This window comes from Carassius carassius, chromosome 29 (genome assembly GCF_963082965.1).
Source record: "Carassius carassius chromosome 29, fCarCar2.1, whole genome shotgun sequence".
In the NCBI taxonomy this organism is placed as follows: domain Eukaryota; kingdom Metazoa; phylum Chordata; class Actinopteri; order Cypriniformes; family Cyprinidae; genus Carassius; species Carassius carassius.
In genome coordinates this window covers 7,494,140-7,516,862 of record NC_081783.1, presented here as the reverse complement: position 1 = coordinate 7,516,862, position 22,723 = coordinate 7,494,140, and the positions used below count along the sequence as shown (strand labels likewise).

The 22,723-nt window shown below is 38.5% G+C and overlaps 1 long non-coding RNA gene across 3 annotated transcripts; it reads left to right on the top strand.

Moving 5' to 3' along the window:
* The first annotated feature begins 8,926 nt into the window (after positions 1–8,926).
* LOC132109523 (uncharacterized) lies at positions 8,927–22,101 on the top strand. 3 transcript variants are annotated; one of them, XR_009424511.1, is made up of 5 exons: positions 8,927–9,050; positions 11,876–12,088; positions 18,098–18,154; positions 18,245–18,353; positions 20,933–22,101. It is a non-coding gene; the product is annotated as an uncharacterized LOC132109523 (long non-coding RNA). The 3 variants fall into 3 exon arrangements; XR_009424513.1 differs by lacking the exon at positions 11,876–12,088 and having other exon boundaries at positions 8,933–9,050; XR_009424512.1 differs by lacking the exons at positions 8,927–9,050; positions 11,876–12,088 and adding an exon at positions 12,127–12,782.
* The last annotated feature ends 622 nt before the right edge of the window (positions 22,102–22,723 follow it).

The following is a 22,723-nucleotide window of genomic DNA, read 5'->3' as shown; positions in this document are numbered from 1 at the left end:
GAACCTACACGGATTTGAGAATTTTGAATATAGCAAGCTTTTTTTTTTTTTTTTTTTTTAAATCTCAGATACTTGATTTAACTTGTTTCTGAAATATCCCTTGTTCATCCGCGTTCAATAATTATCCGTTCTGCCAAGCACCTCACATTTTCCAAAGCCAAATCAACTTGCTGATTTGAATCACTTGAAACATCTCAACTGTAAAACTGTCAGGGCGTGTTGCATTATAAATACTATCTGTATTTACAAAAAATGTAAACCCTTTATCTCAAACATTTAAATTTTTATTTAAGGAATACTTTTAAGAGCTCAAATTCTTCGGTCACTTTAGATTTTTGCACACAGCAATATGAAACAATCTTTTTGAATGACATTGTCACACTTAATGTGCAACAGAATTTCACAATATTGGTGCACCTGACAGTTTTACACCATAGGATGAGCTGAACAGCATCCCGGGGCATTTTATTCCCCAGAGCCGTTCAGTGCATGCACTGGCTGCTGTCTTTCCCACATTCACTGACAGGTTTGATCCATGCCTCATTGCTGTGCTTGGATTAGCCCTGTGCAACTCTATGGATGCCAACAGATTAAACGGACCTCCCTGAAAGTAATAGTGTGTTGGAGACAGCCCATCAGGTTATCATGCTTCCTAATTTTAAAAGATAAAATTAAATCAATAAATAATTAAAGCAACTATGACCGATGCAGTGGTGAATTTGTTGCATATGTCTGATATGAATAGTTTGCTGGGTACCAGATTTGTTTTTATTTTTTGACATTCACAGTAACACTATTGATATATTCAATTGCCAGTTAAAAAAATACATGTATTTAAACTCACATGATTGAAGCTGTACTGATAGCAGAATACATTAGGTCCCTTCCAGCACAGAGTGGGCCCCTCTCTCTCTCTCTTTCTCTCTCTCTCTCACTTGCTCACTCAGTCATGTGGAGCACTGTGCCCACTCAGCAAGTGCAGGCATATCCCCACTTCCATCTGCTTATGACCTCACTGGAGCTGTTTGTTTAACCCTTTTTCCAAACCAACATAATTGCACACTACCATAATCAAGCATGCTGGATTTGGAGTTAGATGGCATTAGAGACAGAACACTTTCTCACTTGCTTTCTGCTGTGGGTCTTTTTTATAAGTAAATATATATTATTCATACTGTCTACCTTCCCCTTTTTCTGATTGTTATGATGATTCCTGACGTATTTGAATACATGTGCCAATCTAAGAATTAAAAACGTGGCACTAGTCCTGTATCAATTTTGTTCACTGAACCTGCTCAGCAACTCTCATTGCGAACTCCTCATTCCAAATTGCTAGGTGTTTTTTTAGTACTCCTGATCACGAACATACACAGATTACAGTACGTCAGTTGAAGAAATGGGTGTGTTTGAAAAATAAAGTGAACAGGCTCTGTGGTATTTCAATGGTGCCAGACTGGACTTGCTGTGGTGTTGTGTACTAAAAACAGAATATCCTAGTATTGATTAGCAGGCTGGCTCAAGGCATTGCTGTTGGGCCTGTCCACTGGAGTGAGACTCATGTGGGATGTGGGGACGGACTAGAGTCGAGGTGTGGGGGTGAGTTAATCTCCCTGAACTGGGGCAGATGTCGTTGACGAGCCCCTATTAGATCAGCTCCCGCCGTGGGAAAATGGCATCCAATCCTTACGGGGTCAGGACTTTAAGTTGACCCTCACAGTCTCATCCCACCTCAGAGAGCTGTCCATTCTCCTGCACTTTATCTAAGAGACAAGCTCACCTCTCCTGCTTTTGGCCATTGTCTTGTTTTACTATTGTATGTTTGCTGTTCTTGTACACATAAACCTAACCTCTTCCTCTTCTTGCAGCACGTGTCATGATTTTGGTTCCTCTCTGCGTTTTATGTTCATGTATTAAATATGTGTTGATGCCTTGTTTCACTTTTCTCTTTAGTTTACACCAGTCTCTGTATCGTTTTGCTTCATTGTTTGCCCCTAACACTCTTTTTGGGTTCCCACAACCTTTCATGCAACAGATCCTAAAACAACATGTTTTTTTTCAACTTTTGTGCTTTTGAGCAATAGAAAGTTTCCATAGATGTTAAAAGTTCTTCATATGCTATAAATGCCAGTCATTGTTTTAAGGGAAGAAATTCGGGCATCAGGCATTTAGAATATGGATGTTATTTCTTTTATGTATTTTTCTGAATGTCATACATTTTAGGTACGAGTATTATCAGTATTATTTGAAATTTAAAGATGGTCACAAATCTAGGCTAGGTGAATGTGCCAACTTGTTTCTCCTCTCCAATGATTCTGATGTTTGTTGGTAATTATAGCCATGGTTGAATCTCCATGGCATTACACAACCACAAAGAATGTAGAGTGGGAGGTTTAAAGGGCGGCTGCCGCTCCAATTCAGGCTTGGCCCTGCAGTCCAGGTGCAAGTGACTTGCATTGATGTCAGCATAGAGTAAATAATTCGAATGAATAGAGTCTTAGCACAAGGGGCCTGACTATTTTATGGAAAGACTTTAGCTAATGAGATATATATAGAGCAGTTTAGACACTTAGTAGGTGATATTGTGTTGTAATTTGATTAGTCCGAATCTATTAAGTAATGTTGCCAATCTGTGGACCACTTGCCTTCATGGATATGAATGTAAATTTTTAAAAAATATATTTTGTAGAGGTTTATTATATTAATTTAGTTTCATTTTGCCCAATATCCATAAATTCCCATTCTATGTTCCCATTATATACAACCTTAACTTTTCACTGGTGCAACCAGTCATGGCCACACTTTAAGTTAAACGATGCACGTTTGTAGTATTTGGGTGAGAACACAGTGAGAAGTGCTGGCCTGAAGGGGAATTAGTCATGATGATATTTTAGTGAAACCCCTCGTAGAGCCGTGGAGCCTAAACTGAGAGTGTGGAAAATTCCCTGAATGAGGAACTACCCTGCCCTTAACGTCTGCACTACTCTCTTGGGTGGAGCATGTGCAGGGAGTTTCTCTGACGCAGGATGGAAACAGGTTTTAGGGTGCCTGTCCAAGATAGAATTGGCAGGAGTATGAGTGACACTAGGGCAGATGGCACAATTTTGGGGACAAACAACCAAGTGAAAAATGTCAGGTTCAGTTTTTTTTTTATTCAACCTGATCTCAACTGTTTTACAAGGTTGCGATTTCATATGAATTTGTATGATGCGATTCAAATTGAAATGTGTATTTTATAAAAAAAAAAAAAAAAAAAAAAAAAAAAGCAGTGATGAAGGTGATTTTCTCTTTCTCCCTCTCTTCACCCCTCTCTCCTTTTCTCCCTCCTCATGGGCCATGTATTCATATAAGCCACTATTTCACCAAAAACATAAAGCAGTTACAAGTTGCAATGAAAGTGGCATTTCTCCTCAAATTCCTTCAGAGAAATAAAAATGGACAAGAAAGTTGTTGACATACAGTAAAATTATAGAGTTAAAACTAAAACTAACATGGATAGCATAGTTTAGATAATTTTGGTCATTATGGAATTTGCTGAGAAATGTTTGAGTAAATATTGAAGTCTAGTTGCAGGTTTAGCTGACTACAGTATGACATTAAGATATTTTACTGAAACTCTAAATGTGAGATTATTAGGGTCTTTCCCTCAGGAAAAAACAAAACTTGAGAAGCAGAAAACTTCAAAAACTGATTTGCTATCCATTTAAAGAAAAACTAACATCCCATCAGGGATTTTTCTTTGTGGAAACTTTGAAGCAGATCTATATAGAGTCCAGATATTTTGGTAAATACTAGAAGGAGAAAATGTTGATAAGTGATACACAACCTACATGTGCAATGAGAGTGAAAGCAGTTGGGAAAGTAGAGACAATACTTGCAGTACAGAGGTTAAGGGGTTGGGGGCAGGGATGTGAAACTGGGGAGATTAGGCCTCTCATCTAGGCCACAGATATTGATTAGTGTAAGTTGGGTCATCAAGAAGAAACCGAGATTGACAGATGAACAATAGTTTTATGCCTGTGTGATGACTCCTTGTCATGTCTGTGATGTCAGGGGTTTTGAGGATGCTTGGAAAGTACGTACATTAGTCCGAATCGCTAATGCCTCCTCTGTTATTGTTGAATGTCTTCACTCAGGTGAACATCTTGTAGTTCTCCAAGCGCATGGAAATAAGACTCTACGCAGAAGCGCATCACTTGTTTATTGATTAGTTGCCATTGTTAGTCAGTCATTTCTCTGAAAGATGTGCATTTGTGCACCAAAGGCTCATATTAGGGCATGTCTGGAGGGGTGTACAAATGTAACGCTTGTTGTCTTTTATGCTTCTTTTTCAGTAAGTGCCCCACTCCAGTTTCATTCACTTCAGTTTCATTGAATCAATAAAAGAATGATAATGAGCTTCGATGTTTTGTCATTCTTTCCATTTCATAACGTATACTGTAAGGTTAAATGGGACATTTACTAACCCTCATTTTTGAACTTTTTAAACAGTTTTTGTCTCTACAATGACATTCAAAAATGACAGAGACATTTAGCAAAATATCTTCTTTTGTGTTCCTCAGAAGAAAGAAACCCATGAAGGTTTGGAACGACATGAAGATAAATAATGGATAAGATTTTGTAAACTTTTCCTTCAATTTACTCTGGACGTGAAGCACAGTAGCATAAGGAATTGCATTTAGGCTGTAATACAATAGAATTTAACAAAAGACAGATGCATAGTTGTATTTGTTTTGATATTTCATGTCATAGTCAGTCACCCCGCATTGTGTCCTGCTTTTAAGTGCTGTCCTCTTTGGTTCTCCCTCATGTTTAGCCTTTAGAGTCTCAGTCACAATTGCATAATATGATATTTTCAAATTTGCATGCATCAACAGCTTTATAATTTTGTCCACTCCAGCCTGTCACTCAGAGCAGCACTCCAGTGTCTATTAGAATGTAAGTGAGCTTGTAGAAATATCAGTAGCTGGTGTGACTAGCTACTTGTGAGGGTGAGAAGGAACACCAGCTAATGAGCAGTAGCCAAAGATAACGTAAAATAAACAAAACCCAGCAGAAAAGCCTAGCTTTTTTCCCTCGCATTTTGGATGCTTTTCATCTCATTGAGCATTGTGTACGCCGATGTTGACTGCGCCTACAGGCCTCGCTTGTCAAAATAATATTATTGTGGTTTTAAAGCTCATTATAAAGCCCTGTTTTGTTGGAAACCAATCTTGGCTTTTAGCTGTGGGTTAACGTGATATCCTTTTCACCATGCGCTCTATAGGTCAAATGAGAGGTAAAGCTCTGAAATGCGTACTTTGTCCCACGAGTCGAACCCGAAAAGTTCATTCGCATCCCTCTCTCCAAACCCCCGGCAAATATCACACCTCGGATGCATAAACATGCCTGAGCTCCACACATCAAGCTACGCAGGGGGCCTGGCCGGCTATAGACCCGCACTGTGACACCAATCAGGAATGATGGCAGCCCCCTTTGTCATGCTAACAGGAATTGCCTCTTCTCTTATTCAAATGCTCTCCTTCTCTTTCTCCCTCCCTTCATCCCTCTCTCCTTTTCTCCCTCCTCATGGGCCATGTAAATCCATACTTAGAGTGTTTGAAAAAGAGGGAGAGCGAACGGGAGAGGGAGTGAGAACTCCCTGTCCCCAGAACCGTTGATCGGTGGGCCTCTCTCCTGGGGGTCAGCGTGGCTCTCGCAGTGCCAAGCTGTTTCCATGCCCAGCCGAGTGCATTTCATATTCAAATGCTCCAATCAGGCCTGTGACCCGCGGGGGGCTTTTTTATAGCCCGGGCCTTGGGTCAACGGGTCAAGATGGTGATTTAATAGCCAGGGCTATGGGATAAAAAAGGGAAAAGGGTGATTTAGTGACTGAATGAGTCATAAAAAGCACCTTTTTATGTCATCTTGGCTGGTGTCAGTTTGGCGCTTTTCTCTCTTCACCTGATTAAGCACCTGTTTGTGCCTTTAAAATGGCTGAGGACGTGTCAGAGATTGACAGTACGAAAAGCAAAGGTTTAAGGTCCTTCTGTGGTGTGGTGTGTTATGGGGCAATCTTACCTGAGCATCTTGTTATTCATGTCTCAACAGGTGTGTTCGCTGCAAATTACATAGAGCTGGTATGTATGTGTAGGCTTGTTGTCATGTACTAATTATTCTGGAGACTGTCTTTGCATGTGAACGCTGAATAAAATCTGATGTTTAGTTGTCTTTACTTGGAATACGTCTGACATGCGGTGGTTTGCCCTCTGGCGTATACCCCTAGAAGCTAATGACACAGTTGGTTTAACTTTTACAGAGTTTTGGAAGGAATTCCACTACACACAGAAATATGTAAAGTAAACCAATCAGAATAAAAATGTTGATGATCAAGAAATCAGAAGGTATTTGTTTGATTTCATGTTTTAATTTACTGTTTTTAATTGTTGTTATTATTATAATTTATTTATTAATTCAAACTGTAGGCCTATGTTTTGCCTTCAAAATTAATCAGAAGGTTGTTAGTTGGTATTATTTAATTAATTTCTTTTATTAAAACTATTTAGCGAAAGAGGCTAATAAATTAAATGTTCCTGAAGTACGAGATAATGGAATCCAGTAGACTGGATTATACACTCTAATATGTAAAGTGCTGATGGTGATGGGTGTTAAGACATTTCTTGATTGGGAGTCGTTAGTATTTAGCTTAAGTCCGTTGAGATGTAAAAGAGGCCTGTGTGTGAGAGCTGCGCTGCCTGCAGAAGCTCAGTAGCTACCACCTCAGTGACTGACAGGTGGGTCAAAGATGGGGATTTAAGGTGGCTTGGGGATTTGTGTGAGGCCCAATAGCCAGCCCCTTCTTTCACCCTGACGCAGTGAAGTTTTCAGTGCATGATGATGTGTGTGAGAGGAAGGGAATTAAAGAGAGACAGAGAGAGACTTTGCTTAAAGTTGTGTGTGTGTGCATGGGTGAGTTTTAGCACAATCTTCAGTGAGCACAGCTGTGTCGGTGTCTGGATGTGTTGTTCTTGCGGTCCGTGGAGAGAAAGAGCCCTTGCAGGTCTGCCGACTACCACCATCCTCCTGCCTGTCTCTCTCTTTCTGTCTCACTTTCTCCGGTTTATAGCAACAGGCAGTTGCGTGACCAGGAATATGGCTGATAATAAAAGTGTTATTCCTGTTCTCTCATCTCCACAAAAGATTGTGCATAATTAACTTTTCATGTCATATTCTCTTTTCCCTTGAATTGTTTTGTCCATGGTTTTTGAGGATGAAGTCATGCCTAATTTGTCTACTTTCTGCCAAAATACAGAAATACAGTTTGATTGGACGGAACCTTGACATCAACAACAACAGATATGACAAGTGTTTTGTTTTGTGATGATTTGTTTATCATTTCCTTTTTTTTTAAGAACAGAACTGTGACCCATTTTTGAGTCCCGATCCACCAGTTGCTGCTGCTCATGTAATATTGCTCTTAATAATTACTAGAAATGCTTTCTTAATAATCCTTTGCAGCATTGAGGATTTAATGCAGTTTGACAGAGCTCAAGGGATTTGTGCTTTAGACCCTCAAAGGCTTCCCGAGTGTCATAACCCTTTGTGTAAAGCCTTTTAATGGAAAGGACTGCATTGTAAGGCAGGAGAGAGAATCACTGAACACTTAGGGGAGGAGAGCCACATTTTCTGTGACTCTAAGCTGAAAACAGCCATACAAATGTTATTTTCTTAATCAAAGAACTGTATTTTACTATTAAGATTATAAATAAACTTCTCTCCACCTGAAATGATGAATAGAGCTTTTGGTTTGAAAGTATTATTTTGTAATAGTCAAGTTTTTATTGAAAAAGTGAATAAATAAACAATAGAATTAGCAAAATCTAAATTGCAAACCATACATACACAAGATATAAAAAATGAAATACAGTAACACTTTACAATAAGGTCCAAATGTATCACTAAATGTTGAAATGAACATTGATTAAGATTAATCAAAATAAATGCTTTAAAAGTATTTTTCGTTGTTTTTAGTTCATGTTAATAATGATAAACGCTACATGAAACAATGTGAATATTTTAAGTGTGTGTGTGTGTGTGTGTGTGTGTGTGTGTGTGTATATATATATATATATATATATATATATATATATATATATATATATATATATATATATATATATATATATATATATATATATAAATAAATAAATATATATATGATATTGAATGGTAGTGAATGTTTATGGGCTCAGTAAGATTTTTAAAATGTTTTTCAAAGAAGTCTTATAGACTTACTAAGGCTTCATGTATTTGATTATAATAGCAGAAATAGTAATATCGAAAGATGATTCAGCCTTCAGTGTCACGTGATCTTTCAAAAAAATTATTATATGTTGATAATATGTTGATTTGCTGCTTCAGAAACGTGTTATTATTTTCAATACTGAAACCTGTTGTGCTGCTTAATATGTTTGTGGAAACTTTGATACATTTCCTTTAAAAAAGCTTTGAAGAATAGGAAATTCAAAAGAACCGCATTTATTTGAAACATTCTGTACTGCCTTTACTGTCACTTTTGATTAATTTAATGTGTCCTTCTTGAATTAAAAAATTGTATTGACCCCAAACATTTGAACGGAAGTGTTTTTGTATATTATAAATAAATGTAAATATAGCTTTAGAGTTATAGCTGTGGGTATTTCATCTCTACCTATATTTAGTAATACTGATATAATAATACTGTGTCCTGACTGCAAACACTTCTCTTCGGAAATATTCCTATACCACTAGCTCAGTATAACCCTATGATCTATCAAACATAACTTTTTTAGCTCTGTTACATGCTAGACCTCCCACGCAATAATACAGAGTTTTCTCATTGTGTGGTTTTCTCCAGAAAGCCTGTAAAGTCTGAGAAAATCGATCCAAACAAGCGTTAATTCTGTCATTAGGTGAGAGAAAGCCGCTCTGTGATTGGCTGCCCGTCTGCTCCATATTCAGAGGTGCTGGATGAGGCAGAAGGCCCGCTGGGAAAATGGTGTTGTAATCAGGAGCCGGCTGTGCTGCCTGATCAGGTATGAAGTCAGCTTCCACCTTCCTCAAATTCCTTCCTCATCTTCCTCTCGTCTCACTCATGTGGAGTCTGTTCTCAGGTACCATTACACTATATGAACACGAGCTGTTGATAGCTGGAGAAATGAGGCTGTGAGAGAGTGTATGTGTGGGGTTTGGGGGAGTATGAGATGTTAGTGCTAGTTAGTTGGGTGGGGGTACTTTTTTGTTCCCACATTTGATTATTCAGGTTGGTTGAACTAAATTTCTGAACTCATAAAATTCGGATCCCCTTTGGGGGCTATTAACATATATTTCAATCCCCCCCTGCTACAGTCTCCCCAGCTTCTGTATTCTCCCTCCGAATGGGAAAAAAGAGGGCAGAGCAACCAGGCCTGTCTGGTCTTTAAGATGTCACTGTGGTGTGAAATATAGGCGAACAAGCAGGGCTTTGAAACTCAAATTGAACCCACCCTCCAACCCTCCCCACACACACACACACACACACACACACACACACACACACACACACACACACACACACACACACACACACACACACACACACACATACACACACACACACACACACATTTACCTTCTGTTTCTCCCTCATACACAACACAACAGACCACCGCACTCTCTCCATCCCGTCTTAGTTGGTGAGCACTGTGCCCACTGTGACAGATCCATCTCTGGGGTGGTGTGTATGCTCGTGTGCCCACATGTGACAGTGTGTTTGTGTGTTCAGTAGGCTGGTGGGGTCCAGGCACCAGACGCAGATGTTTGGGAAGGGACTGGCGGGGATGCACCTGTAGTCACTCCATCATGTGCCAAAGCCTCTGGCATCACTTAAAAGTATTGATCAAAAAAAAGTGTTGGTTAATGTGTCTATATATATTATTTTTATGTATATTTTATTGCTGTTTTTAGCATTTTATTTGAGTTTTTAATTAAATTGTATTAATTGAAATACCTTTAATACCTTTAAACCGTTTTGAGGGCCCCTTAAACATTTGCTAAAGCCCCTTAAAGTGGTTCCCAGCTCCCTGATTATATATAATGTATACTATGTACTATTTAGTATGGGGTAGTCCTTCATTTTAGTGAGATGTGTTTGTTGTTGTTGGTAATGCCAGTGTTTAAGTCAAAAGATGTTTTTTTTTTGGACGTTTGGAAACCGTAACTCACCGTTAATTTTACATAACACAAACACATGTCTCCATGGATTGATTTGTCAAGGGGGCGTGAAATAGTTTAATTGTTTCAAATGAACATACTCGCGCCCCCGCATTGTGGATTAATTTTCTGCCCAAAGTCTCAGAGGGCCAGGTCTTATAATTCAACATGGGCCCGGTGCCCGACGGCCCACTGGAGAGATAAAGAGAACACATATGTAGCCAGGCTCAGTCACGCTCCAGTTGAGCCATCGCCGCACAGAGAGTTACAGCCGGCATGATGGGAACACTTGTTTGTTTAGGGTTGTTTTTCTGCCGAGTGCCATGGTCTGGTTGGATGGCACTTGTTTTGTGCGCTCCATCTGTGTATGTGTGTGTATGTGTTTGGTAAGATCAGGAGGCTGGTGAGGGTGGTAGTTGGTGTGTGTGGGGGGGGGTTGTCAGGGTGGCATTTAGTCAAACAGTGTTCCTGGCCCCCAGTATCACCCCCACCCTCCCCCAGTCCCCCCAGCTTGGCCGTGTTCGCTCCCCAGTGGGCAGGCAGAATGCAGCGTCAGGAGCCCGAGCACTGAGCTCCCATTGTGTATGCTAAGCAAAGCGGAATGGCCGGGTGACAAAAGAGGGAGGAGTGGGGCTCAGGGCATACAAAGCCTGGGGGAGGGAAGGGATGGGAGGTGGGGGCATTCTGCTGCTGAGGGCTAAATAGACCCACTCAGCCCCCCAAACCCCATCCATAACCTCTGTCCCCACCTCCGAACAACACACACCCCTCTTTCCCATCCCAAACCCTCTGGAGAGATGGGTGTCCACTATATGGGCAGAGCTGCAAACTTAAGCAGTCATGCTTGAGATTCATTTTGCACTATTTTGAACAGTAAAATAGGGTAATGCACAAAGTTTTAAAATGCATGGTTTCAAACAGTATACAGTTTTATTTAAAACATTATTAAACTTCATAGTATTCAGTGTGTCTTTTTATATTTATATATTGACTGTAATTGTGATTTTATTTCTTGAAATTGCAAACACATACTACTATTCAAAAGTTTGAGGGGAATAAGACTTATGAGAAAAATAAATTAATTAATACTTTTACTCAGCAAGGATTAATTAAATTGATCAAAATGGGAAGTCGAAACATTTCAGATTTATTTTCCGAACAAATGCTAATAAATTCATCAAAGATGAAATGTTTCTTGAGCAGCAAATCAGCATAATATAAATTATTTCTGAAGGATCATGTGACACTGAAGACTGGAGTAAAGATGCTGAAAATTCAGCTATGCAATCGCAGGAATAAATCACATTTTAAAATATATTACTATAGAAATCAGTTATTTCAGTTATTTTATATTTTAATTTTACATTTTACTGATCAAAACACTTCTATAAAAAACAAAAGAAAAAAAACAGCTCCAACCTTAATATTTAACAGCAACTTAAGTTCTCATAATTGGGATTTTTATATCTCATAATTATGATTATTTTGCATGCTTATCACAAATGTTGGCATTACTCCAGTATATGGTTTTCGTATTTATTTTGTCAGGAAGTGTTTCTGCGAGTCTAATTTATATAAAATTTCTAGCAGGGCCTGTAACAAATGCAGTTTTACTTTGCCATATGGGGTTTATGCATATATGGTTTATATGGCTCTGCTTGTCTTGCAGAGTCTTGGACCCCGAGTGTTCCTAAGCCACTATACCATTTGGGTCATCCATTGGGCGTCTCTGGGTGCCTTTCTCAATGATGATGTTCAAGTTAACATGCGAATGGCCTGTAGTCACGAAGAGCTCTAAATCTGCCCTGTGGGCTGGAAGTTCACAAAGCCAGGGGCAGGTCTTTGATGAACCTCTTCCTTGTTCTGCCCTCTCAGATGCAAGGTAACCTCAGCACATCAAAGAGAGGCTCCATAAAGAGTCCGCTTGATGCTTTTATCCCCCCAAACACATACTCGCACTGCCCACCTCCGCTTACGCACACATACACAGGTCAGCGCATACACTTTACATTAAAAAAATAAATAAATACGAATCACCCATCCCAATTGTTTGGCTATCTACTGGTCTCCTTGCCCTCTGTTTGTCCCGGTGCTGTAGGAAGTGGCTCGCTGGGTGACTTTTGTGATGTGAAATGAAAGGGAAGGTTTGCATTTGCTGTAGTAAAACCATCAGGGCAACCATTTAGGTGCCCAAGATGACATATGACAGAAAGAAAGACGCCACCACACAAAGGTGTGTATGTGTGCCGGGCCAGAGGTGAGCCTGAATGTCTCTCGTCAGCCTAGAGTTCTCTCGGCAGGCCTGACCCGTGGAGTCATTATCCCTCCAGGTAAATCATCTCGCAATCAGTGTGTCTGAAGCCCCCTGCTCTCCAGATGATTCCCCTGCTGATTGGCCTAACTGGACTCCTGTCTGAGGAACGATTACCCTTGCATTGTTTTCTTTATGGCACATAGATTGAGCTGTTGTTAGCATTCGCTTGCAGGGAGGAGGCAGTGTGTGTGAGGCCGGGATGTGAGGATGTGCTCTGAGGTCGCTCTCTCTGCGCTTGATAAGAGTAACAGGAAAAGCATAGGTGAGCTTTTATTCTAATGACTTTGAATGAGTCCTTGAAATGGCAAACTATGATTTCTTGAACAGGAAATTGCAGCGAAGTTGGTCGAGCTTATGGCCAGATTCATCAACGGTGAACCTGGAGAATGAAATTATCAAGAAATAGTTGGAACGTTGTTAGTGAGATTATTTGGCATTGACTTTAAAAGAGGGCACTACTTAGACATTACTTTGCAAATTAGCTTTTAAAAGCCTGAGTTCCAGTAGTGGTCAAGCCTTTTTGTATTGCTGTTTATTGCTGGTATTTTCAATGCCAGTCATGAGCACGATTCTCCATGTTGGGTTTCTCTTCTCTTTTGGTAAATTGGATGCGTTTTGATTTCTGTGATTAACTGTAGGTGAATGAGCATTTATATGTATACGGAATCCAAAGGTCTCAAATGGCACTGAAGGATTCCAGTATTCAAAATTAAATTTGAACTTAAAACAAAAATAAAGAAGAAATAATATTACATAATTAATATAAAATAAAATATTTCTTTCTGCTCTATCTGTAGCTACCTAACTAATCAAATAAGTACCTTTATAACATGTTTTGTTACTCTTTGTACAGATGGTCACAGTCAGATGTTCTTGTTTCTACTGAAGCTCAAGATACTGGGAAAACTTTTACATTTAATGTGTGCACAAAAAATGAAGACGTTTTGGAATTCATAATCATTTTCACCCAAATTTAAAAGTATTTTCACTACTGGTCTCAGACATGTGAACCCTATAGTACATGAACATTTACATTGATTCATTTAGCAGATGCTTTTATACAAAACGACTAACAATACCAAGTAATACCAAGTTTCAGGCTCTGTACATTTTTATTTATTTTTTGCTCTTGTTAATGATGTAGTCAGGTGGTGACGAAAGAGATGAGTAGTATTTAAATACAAGTATATTTCAAAACAGCCTCCCCTAACTTAGTTTCATATTCACTCAACACTTAAAACTGAGTCTTGTAATTTTGCTGAAATGTAATTATCTGCATATTTCTTGCAAGTATATACGCCACAGGACAGGGTGTTTCCACAAAAGGAGTAAACGGCGAAGAGCTGCTTCAAAGAAAGAGGGTCTACACTTTATTATAAGGATTATGTATTCATATGAATGTTTGTAGCTCTTCCATCTTTCATCTTTCATATGCTCATAAAAGTGTGTGGAAGGTCACTCTCTGTGTGTGTGTGTGTGTGTGTGTGTTTGTATGTTTGGGGAGGGGGGCCGGGGACATTAGGCTGGTTGTGTGAGGGAGTGTGTGTTTAAGAGAGGGCAGAAACCTGAGGCCACTGTGAAGCTGTGGAGACAAAGGGAGATCCACGTGAGACTCAGGCACATGCAGGCTTGGCTTACCTGCTCACCTGCTCTACCTCCTCCATGAACTTTTGGCCCTGGGAGCACAACCTGCAGCCTCTTGCCACTGGAGGCCACACCCTGTCTCCCTCACTTCCTCTCGCCCCTCCGTCTCTCCTCTCCTGTCTCTCTCTTCTGACCCCTCTATTCTCCTTCTCCATTCACCCCTTCATTTCCCAGCCACTTCTCTTTCCCTAGGCTGCTCTCTCACCGTCCTCTCTGTTGCGTGTTTCTTTGTTGGTCCGTCCCTCTGTCCACTTCCCTCACAATTCTTCCTCCTCAGAGTCAGTGAACCTCATACTCTCTCTCTTTCGTAATCCCCAGTTCCCCAGTCGTCCTTATCTGTTGCATTCGTTCTCACTGGACAAACCTGACTTTCAGGTCTCGTTCATGGGTAATATCAACTGTAAATGCGCTAGCGAGAGAGAGAGATGAAGAGGTTGTGTTGGGTTTGGGCTCCTGGGTGGGGCTAAAATGCCACACAGCTGAGCAAACCTGGGCCACCACAACAACATTTTGTGTTTTCTTTTTTAATCCACACTTTCTCTCGGATGTCTGTTTGAGGAAGGAGTAGGAGGAGGAATGTACCAGACCCATTATGGGAAAATAATAGACTCTGAATGCTGATGGTTTTCTCTCTTTGTTAGTTTTCACCTAGAGTACATGAAGCAGGGCACAGACATCACAAACACAGAGCTTCTGCATCTGGTTTACATGAAAGGCCTGTGTATGGCTGAGGTAAACACGCCATGAATAAAAGGCAAGATTGACATCACGCTGCTTTGAAGTATTGTATGGATAGTTGGGAAGTGTAGGAAGTTTAGGATCACCATCCATTCACGAGGGGATTATTGACTTTTTAGATTAATACCTTTTTTATTTATTTTTTCCTTAAAGACAGCAAAGGATTTCGAAAATATCAAAGCAAAATATCAACACATCTATCTATCTATCTATCTATCTATCTATCTATCTATCTATCTATCTATCTATCTATCTATCTATCTATCTATCTATCTATCTATCTATCTATCTATCTATCTATCTATCTATCTATCTATCTATCTATCTATCACTTGTCTGTCTGTCTGTCTGTCTGTCTGTCTGTCTGTCTGTCTGTCTATCTATCTATCTATCTATCTATCTATCTATCTATCTATCTATCTATCTATCTATCTATCTATCTATCTATTGTATCTTAAGACACAAGACACATTCTATAGAGAGAGTTAATCTGGGTTTAGTCAGTAAGGTTGCTTGTTTTTGCAGTTCATTCATGGTATACATTACTTCATTCATCAAAATAAACATAGTACAAATAGGATGGTTTCCACAAAATGTAGCCTGTGAAACTGCTGTTTTGTGTTTGGACGCTCAAAGGCTAACTCTCTGTTTGGGTGTGGGTCATTTCCTGATCTTTCTGCAGGTGGAGGCCTGACAGACGTGCCAGTCCTGCTGCCAACTGTCCTCCACCTCAGCCTGCAGACATGGCTTAATACTCACTCACACACACACACACACACGCACACACACGCGCACACACACACACACACACACACACACACACACACACACTTATGCAGACTTACACATGCATACTTATTTCAACCTCATCTTTTAATATCACTCAATCATGCACCCGTGCTACAAACACAAATACTCACCCACCTACACAGGCTACTGAAAACATGCATGATTGCCAGCCTGTCAGCCACATCATATGTCAACTACCTCCCATGATTCCCAGGCTTTCACACATGATCTCACACAGACCTGTTTGTGCATTAAGGACATCAGACAAGAATGCAGATACCCAAAAGCAATACGTAGTGTTAGATAACTATTTTTAAACTCTTACTATCTCTCTCTCTCTCTTATGTGAACACACCCATTTAAAACACCTTACTCAGCCCCCTTTCCCCCACCCTGGTCATGCATGAAAGATGAATGACAGCTTACATGTTCCTATCAGAATTCTGATTTGAGAAATGACTCTATCAACACATCCCTCCCTCCGCCTTCACACGTCACAGCATGCAATGAGCAGTGCGTGAGGACAGCCTGTGTTATAATTGCATGTTACATACCTGTTCAGGGTGTTTTCATACTGAAGATAACACAGAGAGTGTGTAAGGGGAAGGCTATATGCTAACAGTATTGAGTGTTATTCATCTTGCTTTATTGAGAGTGACATTCCATTTTATGTTTACCATAATATTATGTATACCCTAATAATATCTAATATATAATATAGACTGAAAAAAATTGCAACCTAAAAATGGTAACATCTAAATTAACTGGTTTTATTTAAGTCAAAATATTATTAAATATTACTGAATCATAATGTAATAGGAACTGAGACTTTTTTTTTTTTTTTACAATTTTTTTAAGGTTAAGTCAAGTAAAAAATACACTTGAAGGTAACAATTGCAGGTTAACAATTGTTACCGTGTACCAGTCAAAATGTATAATATATTTTTAAAAGCAATTAAATGTATTTATTTCTATTTCAAATAAATGGTGTTTTCTTGAACTTTCTATTCATGAACCAATTCTGAAGAAATTGTATCACGGTTTCCACACAAATATTAAAAAGCAAAAAAAATTGTTTTAATTGAGAAAATTTAAACTGTTTTACATTTTTTAACACTGATAACAAGAACCATTATTACTAAATCAGCACCAAAAATAATTGATAATAATTGAGCACCAAATCAGCATAGAATGATTTAAGTGACACTGAAGACTGAAGTAATGATGCTGAAAATTCAGCTTTATACCATCACAGGAATAAATTACATATTAAAACATAGATGTGTAGATTTTTTTTATTATTATGTGTATTTAATTATAAGAATTATTAAAACACAGAGATGTACTGTAAAATAATGTTTTATTTATTTAATAATAATAATAATAATTATTATTATTTTTTACAGAACAGTAAAAACAACGTTACAACAATGATAGATTTGCCCATACATGTTGAAATGTCCTGTGGTCTGCCTTCAGCCTCAATACATACATCCTCATTTTTATAGTAATTATTTTTGATTGAAGTTGTTGTGATTCTTCAACACACATAATTTAGTTAAATGGCACAGTGTGGGATGTACACCCAACATGAGTCACTTAAATTTGTTTGCTTTTGCTTCAAAACTAATTTCTGGATAACTCTGCACGTACGTGCATGCAGTTCTGTATGTTTGTTTTGGTGTGCATAGCTGCGCTACGAACAAAGTTGTGACTATAAGCAATAAGATTTGATTCCATGGGTGGGTAAGAGCGTGTGCATCAGTGCAGCTTTTGCCTGAGCATGCATCTGTGCGTGTGAGCATGCATGTGTGTGTTGTGTTTGAGTGTGTATGCATTTTGTGGCCTCTGGGTCTTCCTGTGAGTCATTCTCATGAGGTAAACCCCAGTAAAGCTGTCCTAGTCCTCTGTAATTCCTCATTAGCTCACGGCAGGCTGTCTCAGGGGGATTTGTGCTGCCTGTGTGAGTGTGTGTCCGGGTGTGTGTTAGTTTGAGCCCATGTGGTCTGAACGTGGAGAACCACAGGGCCTCTCTGTGGGAGACTGCTGTGAGCCAGGTGTGTGTCCGCTGGCAGGTGCTTGTGTGAGGGGGAGGAAGTGTTTAAACGAGCTCATTGGGTGGGTCGTCACAGCGGTGCATTAACTAGATCACAGTTTGGGATGTTCTTCTTGACTTATAAACTGTTGGTGTATTATAGCCTGTTTAAACACTTCTCTGGGACGTTCTCATGGCGTCAACCTCACAAAAAAGTACCACGGTACAGTCATGTTATTAGGTGGTCATACTGAATGATAATCATATTCATCCGATTTTACTTTTTTAGCATGTTTTCCTTTGTAAACGACTTTTGAAACCAAGCAGTTCCTCAGCAGTGAATGATGCACCATTGAAATAGTGTTTTACAGGTCAATGATGGCAAAGTTACACCTCTATTTTTAAATGCACTGAGCTCAACAAAACAGGTGAGCCAGATTTGTATATTCAGTGTTCATTTGATATTATTCTGTTTGTTTGGTGTGTAAAGGGTTTCTGTTCCTGTTTGCTTTTGTCAGGGACACTAAGCCCCCCTCTAACTGGGATCAACTGTCTGCCTGCACGGTGGACGAGCTGCGTCCTGCCCACTGCACCCAATTCACAGAGAAATGTACTCAAATCTTACAGGTATTTAATTTGTGAACACGAAATTAATCTGCCAACCCAAGGGCCTTCAGAAAAGGACATATGCATAAAAGTTTCATTTTAAGCCTGCCTGTAATACTGTGTGTGTATAGGAACATATGCGTGCATTTATTTGTTGTGATGCTAAAATATTGGGTCACACTTTAGTCCCATAAGTTAAAGGTTAAGTTAATGCATTGAGCAATGCATTTTTTACAGTATTTATTAATCTAATCTGTTAACGTTAGTTGATAAAAATAAAACAGTTCATTGTTATTCAATAATATTAACAGATACTGCATTTGATTTGAATAGCTGATGTATTAGTAAACGTTGAAATTAACATTAACTAATAAGATCGATTTCACTGTTAGTTTGATTTCATTAATAAACTATTGTAAAGTGTTCCAACAGAACTATAGTTTTACCTAATACACTTTAATTAGCGAAAGATTACCAAACATTTAGCTAAACCATAGCTTTGGTTGTAATTAGCTTAATTTTGTGTTTTTCGTTTTTCACAAAAAAAAGTCACTGACATCAGAGGTCACAGACCCCCTGTTGAAAATCCCAAACTTATTTTCGAATGCAAATGGTTAACATTAAAATATAGTTTTGGTGTTTTTGTTTACAACTAAAAAATGATCAGGCAAGATGCTCCTCTAAATCAGTTCTGCTCTCTTTAGCGCCTACCAGTGGCAATATGTGGAAACGCATTACTGGAGAGATTTCCCCTGAGCTCTCCACAGCACGAGCAGCTAAAATGTGTTTCTGCATGTGCTTTTATACTTGGTACTTTCCTCTGTAAAATCAGAGAAAATAGTTATTATAATTGATATGTTTCATTTTTTTATGGGTTTGATATTTACATGACACATTTGTATTTAAGCAGTTACCTGGGCACTCCTGTAATATTAGGGAAGTGCATTTACTGTAACAGGGGACTCATTCTTCCCTTCAGTCAGTCCACATGAAGTGCTCATATAAGTATCTGTAAGGTGTGATTTTTTTAAAACCCCCATCTTTTCAGTTGTATTCTGCCTTTTTTTCAGTCTGTATTGTCAGACATCTGCGTGTTTGCTGATAATTGAGTAATTACCTGTATGAGATAGCACTCCTGCCGGGAAACACTGCTAATCTCACTGACTGGCCTTCCCCGCAGAACAGCGTTTAGCTCAGTTAGAGGCTAAATGCTCAGTTTAGCTGCACAATTTAATGTGTGCATGTGTGTTTGAATGATCGCTCTCATTTCTGCCTGCATCAAATGAAGGCAGGCGCAGGGAACGGTGTTTTGAACAATTTCCTTTTCTTAAAGGCTGTTTTGCACGACGGCTTACAGATGATAAAATGATAATGGCGACAATTTAGGGAATGTTTTTTTTTCTTTCTTTTTTTTTTTCTCAGTGCTTTTCTCTTCAAGGGGTTAGGAATGTCAGCAAAGTGGTTGTAAAGTCCAAGTAAATGCAGTAAACTCTCCTAGTGAAAACTTGAGGAAATCAGCTTCTGTATAAATAAAAAGTTTGTTCTATCAGATGTTTCTGGCAGTCACATAAACTGTGAATTTTAATTGACCATAGTGGGCTTGTCTTTTGGTATGACAAACTCACAAAATAGCATTATTGTCTTGTTTTTGGAGGGAAAAAAATATGTGTGAATATCCTTAAAACAAAATCATTTAATTCAGAATGCATCTTTATGTTTTAAATATGGTTTACTTACTCCAATTGGCAATTTGTAGCAAATTTACTAAATTTGGATAGATTTATGTATAATATAATAAATAAATAATAATAAATTAAGATTACATCACAGAATTTTTTTTTCACTTTAAAAATATATCTAAAATAATATTGTAATTCAATATTGCTGTTTCATTACTAAGCTATACTATACAATATTTGACTGTATATAAATAATATATTTTTAAAAATAAAATTTGTACCTAAATGTATCAAAATCTAGTGAGGTTATATAAAAACAGACAGTTTTGCTTCCCTGGTATACTGTTTGAAGAATGATTAGATTTTTTTTTTCTTTTGCTGAAAAATAAGATAAGGCAAGGCAAGTTTATTTATATAGCACATTTCGTACACAATGGTAATTCAAAGTGCTTTACATAAAAGATAGTAAAATAATAATGAAGAAAAATAAAAACAAGAATAAAACAAGCAATTTTAAAACTTTTAAAATTATAAATCTTTTTACTTATTTAAAATGAATTTAAAACAGTTGAATTTGCAAATTATTTTACATAAAAAAAAAAGATAATAAAACTTACATAGAAAATGTTGGTTTTAGAGAATCATTTTGCTAAACCCTTTGGGATTCTCTTTATTCCAGGGGGCCTTTTTTAAACACACTCACAATGATTTTGAATGCGTATACTTCCTATTCACATTTCCTAATTTAATTATACCTTTTGCACAATAATCTAATCCATTTCTACAAATAAACATTGATTAATCCCTTTGTTTTATAAAAGGTTTGTGCCCATAAGGACAGCAAAACATCCACACACACAAATCTTTGCAGTCCTCTGGTATTTGTTAATCTTTTTTTTTTTCATGTCCAAATCCCTGCAGGTCCTGAAACAGGACTGAAACCGGAACAGACCTGAATATTCAGTTACAGATGCATTTTCATGCGATTGTCCAAAAGGGGGGCAAGAAGCTGTAAATGATATGCCATGAGGAGATCATATTAATATAACACACACACAAGCATACCATCACACAAACAAACACACACAGACACACTCAAAATAATCTCCCAGTACTTGGGTTGCATTCCCACAAGAGTCACACCCAGTCAGAACAGTAATATGAGAGCGTGTTTCACAGGGTCACTGCATGCATGGAAATGACAGGACGCTCCGAGGTGGAAAACACACCGATCGATATCTCCTCCACCAAACTCAGTGTGTTTGATTCTTGAGTTCGATTCAGAGCGATAGCGAATCTGAAGCACCCAGGGCAAGTCCCCGAAACAGACGGCCTCGGCAGTTCGCCTGAGCGCTGGCACTCTGAAAGGGACAGCAATATCCACTGATGTAATGTGAGAGATAGTGATCTTTTATGTGCTGCTTTATAACTTGTGGGCGTAATGTGAGTTTGGGGGGCGTGAGGGGGTGATGAAGCAGTGTCGCTGGAATCTGCAGTGTTGTGAGAGCTTCATACCTTTCAGCTTCATTAAACCAATTTCACGCCGAGGTGAGCTAAGAGAGGAAACTCTGGGTCTCTGCCGCCGTAACAATGGCGCATTGAAGGGACGAGGCGAAAGTAAATTAGGTACCACTTCACAGACGGCAAATTAAAATCTGAAAGTTGGATAGGAAAAGTTGAGGGGGAGATGATTATGTCTTTATTGTGCTGCTCTCAATCTAAAAAACCCTACCCATCCTTTTAGCAACCACCTTTGCCCCCCACCCCCCAAGCCTCTCTGCTCAGAAGAAATAATGATCTATTTCTTGTGTGGTAATTGGTTTCTAAGATGCCCTTGCCATAAAAAAGCACAGATTTTGAATCGTGAAGCTACTCTTAGCCTTCCTTTCAATCACGTAATTTGGTTCTTATCAGTGAGATATGATATCCTGAGAGAATCGTATAAATTAAACATTAGTGTGAGTGCTTATTTTTTTACTGTCATTTTCATGTCCAGAGGTGCTCAGAGGTTTGATGTCTGTCAGGGCCTTTGCGTTAGAACCGATTCTTCATGTCCTTTAATTTTAAGACACTGTCAATTAAATTAAAGAGGCCTTGCATATTAGCAAAAATAAAACAAATTATCAGTGGTCTGTCTGTGTGTGTATGGCGTGGTGTGTGTACTGTGTGCTTTCTCTGAGGCAGTAGTAATGTGACCCTGCAAAGAATAAAGGAGGCAGTGTAAACAGTGCGCAGTCATTAGCGGTGTGAAATCAGACACTGACAGTAGCAGGAAGAGCGCTGAGCACAGTTATCTGTGTACTGAACACTGGGCTGGGTGTTGGTCAGTGAGACCTCAAAAAACAAACTTTCACAGTTTTTTAAAATGTAGGTGAGATGTGTCAGTAGGAAAGATACATCACTACCTTAATCTAGCAAGCTGTATGTCTTTGTCACATGACCACACATAGAAATACCACGTCACATAGCTGCCTGGGATTGAGAAAAGTAACCATATTGTATTTATTTTTTTATGTCAGAAATGTTATACATGGGAAGTACAATTAGTTTTAAGTAAAGAATAAATAAATAAATAAATAAATAAATAAATAAATATGTTTAAAAACAATTCTTAGAATTTTTGTTTTGTTTTTCAGTACAAATAAAAACATTTGAAAATCAAGATTTAGTGAAACAAAACAACACTATATAAAGTCTTGTATACTGGTAAAA